Below are 10,532 nucleotides of genomic sequence, written 5' to 3'. Positions count from 1 at the left end.
CCTATGTCCGTTATTGTTCCCAACGCCTTTATATTAAAATGACTACAGCCTATCTGACTAAAAAAATCGAAGTGGTCCCGTCAGACAAGTTTCCCAGAAATTATTTAATACGTATTTTTCATTTTATCACATAGAAGTTTACGAGCAGTTAAGATATGTAATGTATGGTAGTGGGGGCTAGTAACGTGATGTTACTAAGATCACTTGCTAGTAAAAGCATACTAGTAATTGACATCACACGAGATTTTTATTTCACTCTATCCCGTTCATTTTCGAGAAAAAAAACAACGCTATGAATCTTTTTTTTATCAATCTGTCGAACTAAACAGATTTTGTTTGTTAAATACCCAATTACTTCGCGCCTATGTATGAAAAGTCGTGATGTCAATTCCATACTCGAGTCTCGAATGTATCGTCATCATTTACATATCGCTTACTTATTTGATTTTTAGTTGGAGAACCATAGAACAATGTTTTAGTACATTATACACTTATGAAAAGTTTTTTTTTTTTTTTGTATTTTTAAATCTATTAAATTATTTAATGTTTATAACAAAAAACAAATATGGGAGTTTGTACCCAAAGGGCAAAAATTACTGTCGTAGTCAGTTTGATTTTTTTTACATAATGTATTGCTGTCGCTCTAAAAATAAGTAATAAAAAAAAATCTTTAGCCTACATGCACAGCACTCGAAATCTTACCAATCTGACATGAAATACAGCGTTTATTTAATATTAAATCGCATCATCATCATCCTAGCCTTTTCCCAACCATGTATGTTGGGGACGGCTACCAGTCTAACCGGATTCAGCTATCGAGCCTCCTCAACCCAGTTACCTGGGCAACACGATACTTTCAAGCTTCTGACTACCTATAGCGACTGTCAAAGATGTATGAATAATAGCCGGGACCCACAACAAAACATGCCTCCCGAAACACGGACTCGTTATGATGAAGACGGTACCCATCTGCGGACCAACGGCGTCAAGCTTACCTTACCCTGCGGTCGATCCACGAATGCAGTAATAACTTAGCCACAATTACTCCTTTAATATCAAATCTATCAATTCCTATTTCCTATAGTTCATCATTAGTAGACATGCGTAAAACAGTGCGCAAACGCATTCAACGGAATTTGTGATTGGTCATTATCAAGAATAGATGAAGGAAAAATCCTTGTGATATTGTATTTGTAGGTCAGTCCGTACTGTAGTCATACTAATTAGCATGATGACCAGAACATACGCATTATTAAATTAAGTGGAAAAATAATTAATGAAATTGAATATTTGCCACAAGGGCTGAATCTTGTACCTTTGCCCAGTTAAAAGACATCGTAGTTTACATATTTGTAGAAAAAGGAGTAATAAAAAAATTTAAATGAGTCGAGACTGTGTCGTTTTCTTGTGAAGCTCTAAGCCACCTTAAAGCATGAGCATCAGATCAGCTCCATGCCATGCTCAAGCAAAAATTCTACTCAATCGCAAACAATGAAATAGTTCATAATATATCTTGCAAGATGACAAAGGGATAGGTGAAAGTGAATAAAATCCTATAATTAATACTGAATTGAATTGACTATTTATTGCCAAAATAAATTAAGTCCGCCTACCTCAACTGTACTTTAAATAAATAATTAGATGGTTTCTTCGTAGGATATAGTTCATCAGATTACTCATTATTACTGGACGTAGGGATTGACCCTAGTCGTCTATTTCCATGAATTGAAAGCAACTTCAAACCCCAATATCTAATCAATGTGGTTCCTACAAATGAAGTTCCTATTAACAACACCGGGTCAATAACCTTATTTTATGCTTAATCATATATTATAATTATCTAGTCATGATGACCTTGAGACTCTGTACAAATTTTTAAGCACGAAGGTGCAGGGTCGATCCCTTATGCTTTAACCATTTTTAAATTTAACTTAATTTAATGTATTTTTTACTTACTTCATTATTATTTTTCTTTTTCATCCGTGTTTTGTGTCGGTGTACGGCAATGCGTAGCAATCCTTTATACACCGTGATTTTTTCATGTATCCAATGACTAGAACACGTTCATGATAAAAAAAATAGGTATTTATGAGATTTAAATAAATTTAAAATGCATTTTTTTTTCAATATTATGATGCAATTCGAAGTTTTAGAAACACAGCTCTGTTGCGAGCGCGGTCCGAGCCTTGTAGCAATGGTGAGGGGCGCGGGCGCGGGCGCGGGCGGCGTTTTTATAATTTTTAACAGGATAAAAAAATAATAATCGCGCCTAGGTGTGTTTTATGTCGGATACATGAACTGGGCTACTTTTGTAAGACGACTAAAAAATCACCGTGTATACATCGTGAGGAAACCTCAATTCCTAATATTGGAATCTGAAATCGAAAACGCGTTGTTAGCCCGTGTTGATCAATGGTCAATACTTCCCTACATAGGAAAATAGATATCGTTTCGATTCGTCACCTGACTCATAACTGTTATTTCCGTATAATCCAGTAATCCAATAATAAAAGCTACTAAAAAAAATAACACTTCGCTGCCCTTAGTCGGTACTATCTGCATACATACTATTATGTAAAAAAATCTTATAATCGCTCCATGACCTGTAATGGTTTTCTAAATCGAAAATTAATGTGACTTTTAAGAAGTTTTTTTCTAAATGAGGAAGCGCTCCCTTTTTCAAAATCCGTTTAAATACACGGAAGTCATCCAAAGACCCAGTGCCCAATCAACCAAAATCCATGGCAAGTGGGACGCAATTTCCTTCTAGCAATTCGCTTAGCGATTAACAACATTAACTTGCTGGTCTCGTCTGCTAATCGTATCGGTCCCCTGTTTCCGCAGGCATTTGATTATACGCCTGACTTCGGTGAAATAGTTCATTATAACTAAATATACGTTGCTATTGCTAAGATATTGCAATTGAAATGAATGGATGAGAAAATTGATGAATTAAATTCGAGATGTCACTATTTCGTTTTTGTATAACAAGTATTGGTCAACGAGGAGTTTAATTGTATTATTTGTAAGTAGTATTTTTCTATTCCAAAACATTTGAAAACCAAAATGCCTGACTAATCTTGCTTTATGGCCGTAAATTTCAGTTAAAGCTATAAAAATACTGTCGCTTCTAACCCGTGTGAAAATTATTATTATTAGGTGCACACTCGCAACATTTTGCTTGTATAATAAGTGTGAGGAAAACCTTACGACTTCTGGTTTCCAAGTACAAAGAACTCTCATGATACATTTTTTGTATCATTTTTTATTCAGTTTCGTTGTAATGATGATGTAGGCCTTAAAAACAAATGACGAAAGAGGTTTTGTTTAAAAAACAAGTATAAGTGTTTCTTATAAATATAGAATTTGATGAATGGTAATTACGTACAACTGGCTATAGTATTTTTTACTATAATTAATTTACTGTATAAAAATAGGAACATGCCTCCCGCAACTTAATACAAGACAGATTCAGGTATAGGTACATGTTTGTACTCGGACACAATTTCTTATTAGGAGCATTTCACCGGGGCGACCGTGGCCCGAAATCGTAAAAGACAGAGAGGTCTGGACGAGAAAGGACTTTGCCCAGAAATGAGATTTGACCGGGCTGGCAAAAAAGGGTTTATCACACTTACTGAGTAAAGCTACAGTCTGCACCAGAAGTCATCTAACAAAGTCAGATTTACATCCCGCCATTTAATAAGATTTAAGCAACCTCTAAAAAAATCTGCTCAGCATATTTTCAATATCTGGTGTTAAAGTTCTTTCATTCACCAACCCGAATACTTACCTACTAAATATTTTGTACTTGTTGTATGTCTTGACTTTTGGTGCTGACTCTACTTTTATACAGAGAAAATCTATTAACATGCAATGCATGTGATGTGTGTAGATTATAGATAGAAGCCAAGTTGTAGTACTGAGGTCCTATCACCACTTCTTCAAAGTAATTGTTTAGCAATTGTGGAAAAGAGACACAGCTATACGAGATGTAGTGCTCCGTCTCGCTTGCACAATGTCTTAAATACTACTTTGAGAGTCAAGTCGTACTATTGTAAGTAAAGCACGTATTCAATTGAACGATGCGCGGTAGACCGAAGTGTATCCGGGAATCAGGGGTCGCATTTATCTTAGGTTTTCTTTTATTTATAACATGATTTAAGGTTCAAAGGATTATAGATAAGGAAGTTAATATACGTACTTATAATATTTTTTGATCTGTCGATAAAAAATATACGTTTAATGTATCATTTTTCGTTCAAGATTCGCAAAGATTTCTAGGCGATTTTTATTCTTTATTTTGAGAATTGTGATATTTGTATAACAAAGATATTTTAATAACATTATAATACTCAAAATGACAAATCGTAGTTTATTTTTAAATTTCAGAAATTTGTTGAAGGCAGGATAAATGATTTCTACTTCAAAATACAATCAACAATGTCTTAAGAGAATCTAATCAACTTTGGGTTACTAAAATGTAAAAACCTGTTAAAATTGACATCAACCTTCACCTGCTAAGAATTAAAGTATAAAAATTATATGACGTTAATCCTCTAATACCGCATCTTATTGCTATAAAAACAACCAAGCCGGTCTGCCTTAAAATTCAAGACAATTTTACTTAATTATATTTATTGCTATCGGAAAGTTCCCAAATCCCACCAATTAAGACTTAATTTCATACTAAAACAACTTCTAAAAGAAATAGAATAGAAGGATTAGTCAGAGTTAGTCAAAACACTCGTGCTTCAAAATATTCGTTCATATTTAGTTCATCTTTCAAGCTTGAAAACTGACCAAACTTCCATTCCATTCCAACACCTCCCCTCTAAACACACATTTCAACCATTTTTCGCAATTAAAACTAGACCTGTTACTCCTTCTACTGACATATTAGGCCTCTTCCTAGACTCCAACTACAATAGTCATTTACAACGATGAAACAACATCCACAGTAACTTTAGTTTAAACTAGCTGTTGCCCGCGTCTTCGTCCGCGTGGAAGATATAAGATATGATTTATATCTGCCCCGTTTTTTCCACATTTGCCATTGTATCTTCGCTCCTATTAGTCGCAGCGTGATGGTATATAGCCTAAAACCTTCCTCGATGTATGGTCTATTTGAACCAGTAGTTCCTGAGATTAGCGCGTTCAAACAAACAAACTCATCAGCTTTATATATTAGTATAGATTCCAAAGTCAATAAATTAGTAAAGATTTTAAGAACATTAACAAATCGAAGTTCGCCGATGCAATGATAAATAGTCGATCGGCCGTCCGCAGATTGTGGATTCAGTGGATCCTCCGAGTGTCTCAAAAGCTTAGCTAAATAATACCAAAGACTAGACCAGACTTAGCGATATCGTGGTTCGCACTTGAAATTGTAAGCTGGGATATTTGTTGAGAAACAAAATGGTGTGTTTAGGTAGTGTGTGTTTGGAATTTAATGATTTTGTAGTTAGTATTTTTGTTAGACGATTTAGTAATTTACGATATTAACATGCTGTTGAGTGGTAATAATTATCAGTGCAAAGTTTAAAAAAGCAATATATAGCAGCGCAATATAAAGTACATTACAAATATCGTTAAAGTTATTTGTTCCATGAAAAGAACATATATTTTGCCTTGATCTGAACTTTGAAAATTGACAAAAAAAAAACAGTTTAAAGTTTTGTACATAAAATTATACACAGAGTGACTTCACGCGTAAGTTTCATTCAATGTTATTGGATCAAATTATATTTGCAGTATATAATAAAAATACGTAGTCATTAAACTACAAAATGGAACTCGCACCATTACTACTCATTTTTCTGGACCACTTTTAAGTGCCTACTTACTACCTACTTGAGTAAGATATGCAGATACCCTTTAGCCAACTGTAATTTTTTCCTTATGATTAAAAACACTGGTAAATCCAGGCAGACATTTTTGTTTTCCTTAAATATTGATAAAATGTCAAAAAACCTACACAAAGAGATTGTAGTCATGCCTCAGAATCAACGGGCAAACTGAGACGTTATCGATACACCCTAAATATTATTTATAGTCGTCTGAGGCCAGTATTGACGCTCCGTTATTTGAACAAACTCTTACTCCCTGTGATTTATAGTTCCCTGGTAGTTTTGGTCTGCTAGACAAAAGTTCAGAAGGGTTTATTTGAGTTTTTGGATTTGCAAATCAGTATAACTGTCGGCTTACCTTGCACCCTGTTTTAGCTTGGTATGGAAATGAAAAGTTATTTCAGACTAATTTGCCGATTTCAGAACTGAATGTCTAGCATTATTTGTCTTATATCAACTGACACGTCTACAAGCCTAGTACATATCTATCCAAAATTAATAAAATATGTCGAGAAAAAATATTGTCATACACATTTTTTAACAATATTTACCGATAAAAAAACCCCCAAAAAGTTTGCAACCCAAACTCAAATTACCAAAATCGCAATTTTATTTCATTACACTTGAAAAGCCGCAAAACTCGAACCGCCATCAACTTTTAAATCAGCGTTCAACTCTGAACTGTCATTAGAAGTTTTGCATCGAAACATTTATTATTTCGTTAACTTCGTATAACGTTACGTTAAAAGGTTTTTTCTATGGAAATAAATGAGAGTCGTCGACGCATCGAGGTTTGAGTATAAATCAAGTGGAAATAGGATGCATCGTTTGTTCGATGTCCAGCGTAATAAACGATGGATTGTTGGCTATTCTCATGGAGTCCGTGTGACGGGGCGAGAGGGGCAACGATATAAATGTTCTGCGATCGAAACAAAGACTGTTATAGATCGCTAATTGTCTCTAATGGTGGACTAGCTGTTACGGGTCGGTTTGGGATTTTATCACAAAACTAAAAACTATAAAGTAACTTTTAGGAATAAGAATGGATTTAAATGCTGTCACTACTGATTTATTGACAATAGGTACTTTTAAATTGCACTTAATACTTTTAAAGTTTTGGTTTTATTGATCCTATTACCTATTTAGTAACTAGTTATACTTTTTATATTTCACTTTATCCCTCCAATACAGTTTCGGTCAGTCAATACATTGTTTTTGATGTTCATTTAAATGGAAGGCCCTGTGTTCTGTGATACAGTTCTCGAATTAGTACAGAGCACAGGAGATCTTTTCCACTATTAAAATGTACTCTTGTATTGCACATAAATAGTAAGTTAGTTTTAAGGTGGAAAACATTGTATCAATTATTTTGAAACAATAAATATATATTTGATTTGATTTGAAATAAAAGGGCTTAGTGTATTACAAGTAATAGTAATTTTTAATAGTTCCTTTAAAAATCTTGATTGAATCTATTGTTTTCAGAGCATTAATACTAGTTGGCAGAAATATTGTTTCGACTGATAAGAAGACAAGTCGAGGGTCGGGGGTCGTTTACGGAAAACATACTTTGGTAATACCCAGTTTATGCAAGAATGATAATGCATCTCAGCCTATAAAAATAGGTAGAAAGAAACGACTCGTGATTATATTATCAAAACCTGTCAGTACGAGTCCGATTCGTGACAGTGAGGGATGTGTATAAATAAGACAGTCCAAAAAAAAATTGAGCATTCAACCTCATCTGCATTGCTATCACGGTTGATGAGATATATACGTTCATTGTTATAGATTGGTGGATATACAGACAGGTAACTTAGCGGTGACCAAACCGAAGTCCTTTGACATAGTTCTGAGTCTTCATTTTGTCTTCCGTCCCTACAATCAGCGCGTCATTATTGACTTTGGTCCGAAACTAGCCGGACGATCTCCAAGAATTACTCGTTTAAAAAAATAAATATAATAATAAATAAAGTTAGGATGATTAAAAGCCCACAATTATGTTGCAATAAAATTACTACTTTAGAAATCCATTACACTAAATTATAATTAAACTAGCTTTTGCCCGCGACTTTGTCCCCGTGGGTAGAAGATATAAGTTATGATTTATACCTGCCCTGTTTTTTCACATTTTTCATTGTATCTTCGCTCCTATTAGTCGCAGCGTGATGGTTTATAGCCTAAAGCCTTCCTCGATGAATGGTCTATTCAACACAAAAAGATTTTTTCAATTTGGACCAGTAGTTTCTGAGATTAACGCGTTGAAACAAACAAACTCTTCAGCTTTATATATTAGTATTAGTATATATAATAGATTACAATTACAAATAATTAATTACATCTAGATAACTCAATTTAACTGAAATACATATTACAGACCAAAGATTTTAATTTAGATTCCTTTGTCGGCCGCTCAAGATTAATTAATCTAAAGTCAATTTAATATTAAACTTAGTTTAAAGGTTATACCTTAAATAGTTAACGCACCTTATTGTGTAGTAAGCGATTTATCTGTAAGGGTATTTGTACGCGATGCAATACAAGAATCCGATATCACACGATTTTATGTATCAAACCATTGCCAAATGCCATTTTGTGTGATCCACGAATGCTTGTTCTGAGTTTGGTTGTCTTTACCTTTACGCATGTGACTTGGATGTTTGTGAAACCCCCACGGTACAAGGAGTAAAGATTTGGGACCCGTTATTTTTTTTTAATAAAAAAGTGCGTGTAAGATGGCATTTTTGTATTATTTGTTAATAAACTTTATAGTGAAAAGATAAAAAATCAAAACTGTTAAGAACGACGAACAGAAATGTGACGCCATATTGCCGAAACGTACTTCCGTTGCATTCTCGTCGCGTTACCTCCTAGTAGCGCCTAAAGAGGAGTAGCACCTCCTAGTAGCACCTTTTACTTTAAAAACATCTTTTTAAAGTGGGAACAAAGTTTACAAATATATTTTTTTCATCATTCCGCAATTGATATCTGTTCCCCGACACATACATAAACACACATAGCCGACTAATAACAGCGTATAACACCGATATTGAACAGCGACCGCGGTTGAAATCGTGATTAGGAATTGGGATTGCAATTTGGTAGTAATCAACGCTTTCGTTATTTGATGGATGTTAGCCAAATATACACTGGGTATGTACCCACTCTATTTAATGGTGGATTAATAAGTTTCGTGTGTTGATTGGCTGTGTTTGCTGCTTCTAATAGCTGGGTAAAGGTTCGTTCTGTTTAATACTGTAAATTTTATGAGACGGCGCGGCGACGATCTGGATGCTTAACCACTAGAAATGGAAGGAAAAAGCAATAGACCGGACAGAGCGGAAAAATCTAATCGAAGCCTTTGTCCTGCAAAATATGCCGGAAAAGTCATTGGTGAGCCCGAGATTTAAACCGACCTTTGACTTGTCAGTACAATAGTTATAAAAATAGACTATCACTGCTATATAACCACAGATTATAAATAGTAGTGATACAACTAAAACAGTACTGTATCTAAACGTGGAGGTAAATCCCAAATAATCGACACAAAAAAGCAGAAATTTCTTAAGAAATAAGCAATACCTTTGTGCCTATTGTATTTTCAATCTTATAATTGTTGTACTCTTTGTATGTGTTGTGTGGACTCCAACTATAAGATTCTAACAAAAAAACACGATAAATAAAAAACAAAATAAATCAACATAAAATACTCCATAAAAGCAAACAGCTCGAAGTTAATTTACTTGTTAGCATTACATTGCGGGCGGCGTTCGGCGAGAATCATTACCGGACCATTTGGTGGAGGCAATCTAGTTAAATATTGACGTTAAATAATGATTCGTATTTCCTCTGGTTCCGCTCGTTCGAGACATGGCTAAGTGATTTGAGTATTCGTACAAGTTCTGAGAAGTTTTGTAAGAATTTTTATTGCTAGCTAAGTAGATTGGCAGCCGTTAGACTGGTGTTTTTGAAAGATTCTGTTTAACTTGCTGTGTATGTTTGTAAAGATCAAATCTTGGTACAAAGTTTGAAATACTTCTTGGTTTTCTTTGGAAATGTAATAAGTAGTTGGAAGAGCGTATTTCCTATTTATTATTCACCTTCCAGCAATCGATTCTCGCCCTCGATCTTTATTTTTAGTATTTTTTACTATAGCGGCAACAGAAACATTAACAGAACATTATCTGTGAAAATTTTAACTGTCTAGCCATAACGGTTCATGAGTTACAGCTTGATGACAAAACGACATACATACAATAAGTAAAAGTAATAGGGTTTCGTTTCGATCTCGTTAAACCCCAAAAAATGAAATGAAATGAAATTATTTATTCTGCAAATAGGATATTTTATCACTTTTACATGTCTTTTTTGAGAACGATGGAGCCGACATTTCCTAGCTGACTACCCTAAGAAGAAATGTCGAAACAAACTCAGGGGTCGCAGTCTCTTTTAAAGTCCAGACAATTTTCAAATTTAAGTGTATAAACTAATGCGAGTATAATAAATTGATAATATACCTGCATAAGGTTTATGCTAATGTCAACGCATAACCTAATAAATAAAAACCTCACAACACACATATTCCAAATCCCTTAACATAATCCACATCTGCATTTAGAAAACACAATTAACACTGTAAAAACAAAGACACCCCAATTACCGAGGCATCAGGTGGCAAGTCGT

Source organism: Trichoplusia ni, chromosome 9, assembly GCF_003590095.1.
Source record: "Trichoplusia ni isolate ovarian cell line Hi5 chromosome 9, tn1, whole genome shotgun sequence".
Taxonomy (NCBI): domain Eukaryota; kingdom Metazoa; phylum Arthropoda; class Insecta; order Lepidoptera; family Noctuidae; genus Trichoplusia; species Trichoplusia ni.
The sequence above is the reverse complement of the archived record's forward strand: the minus strand, read 5'-3'. Positions refer to the sequence as shown.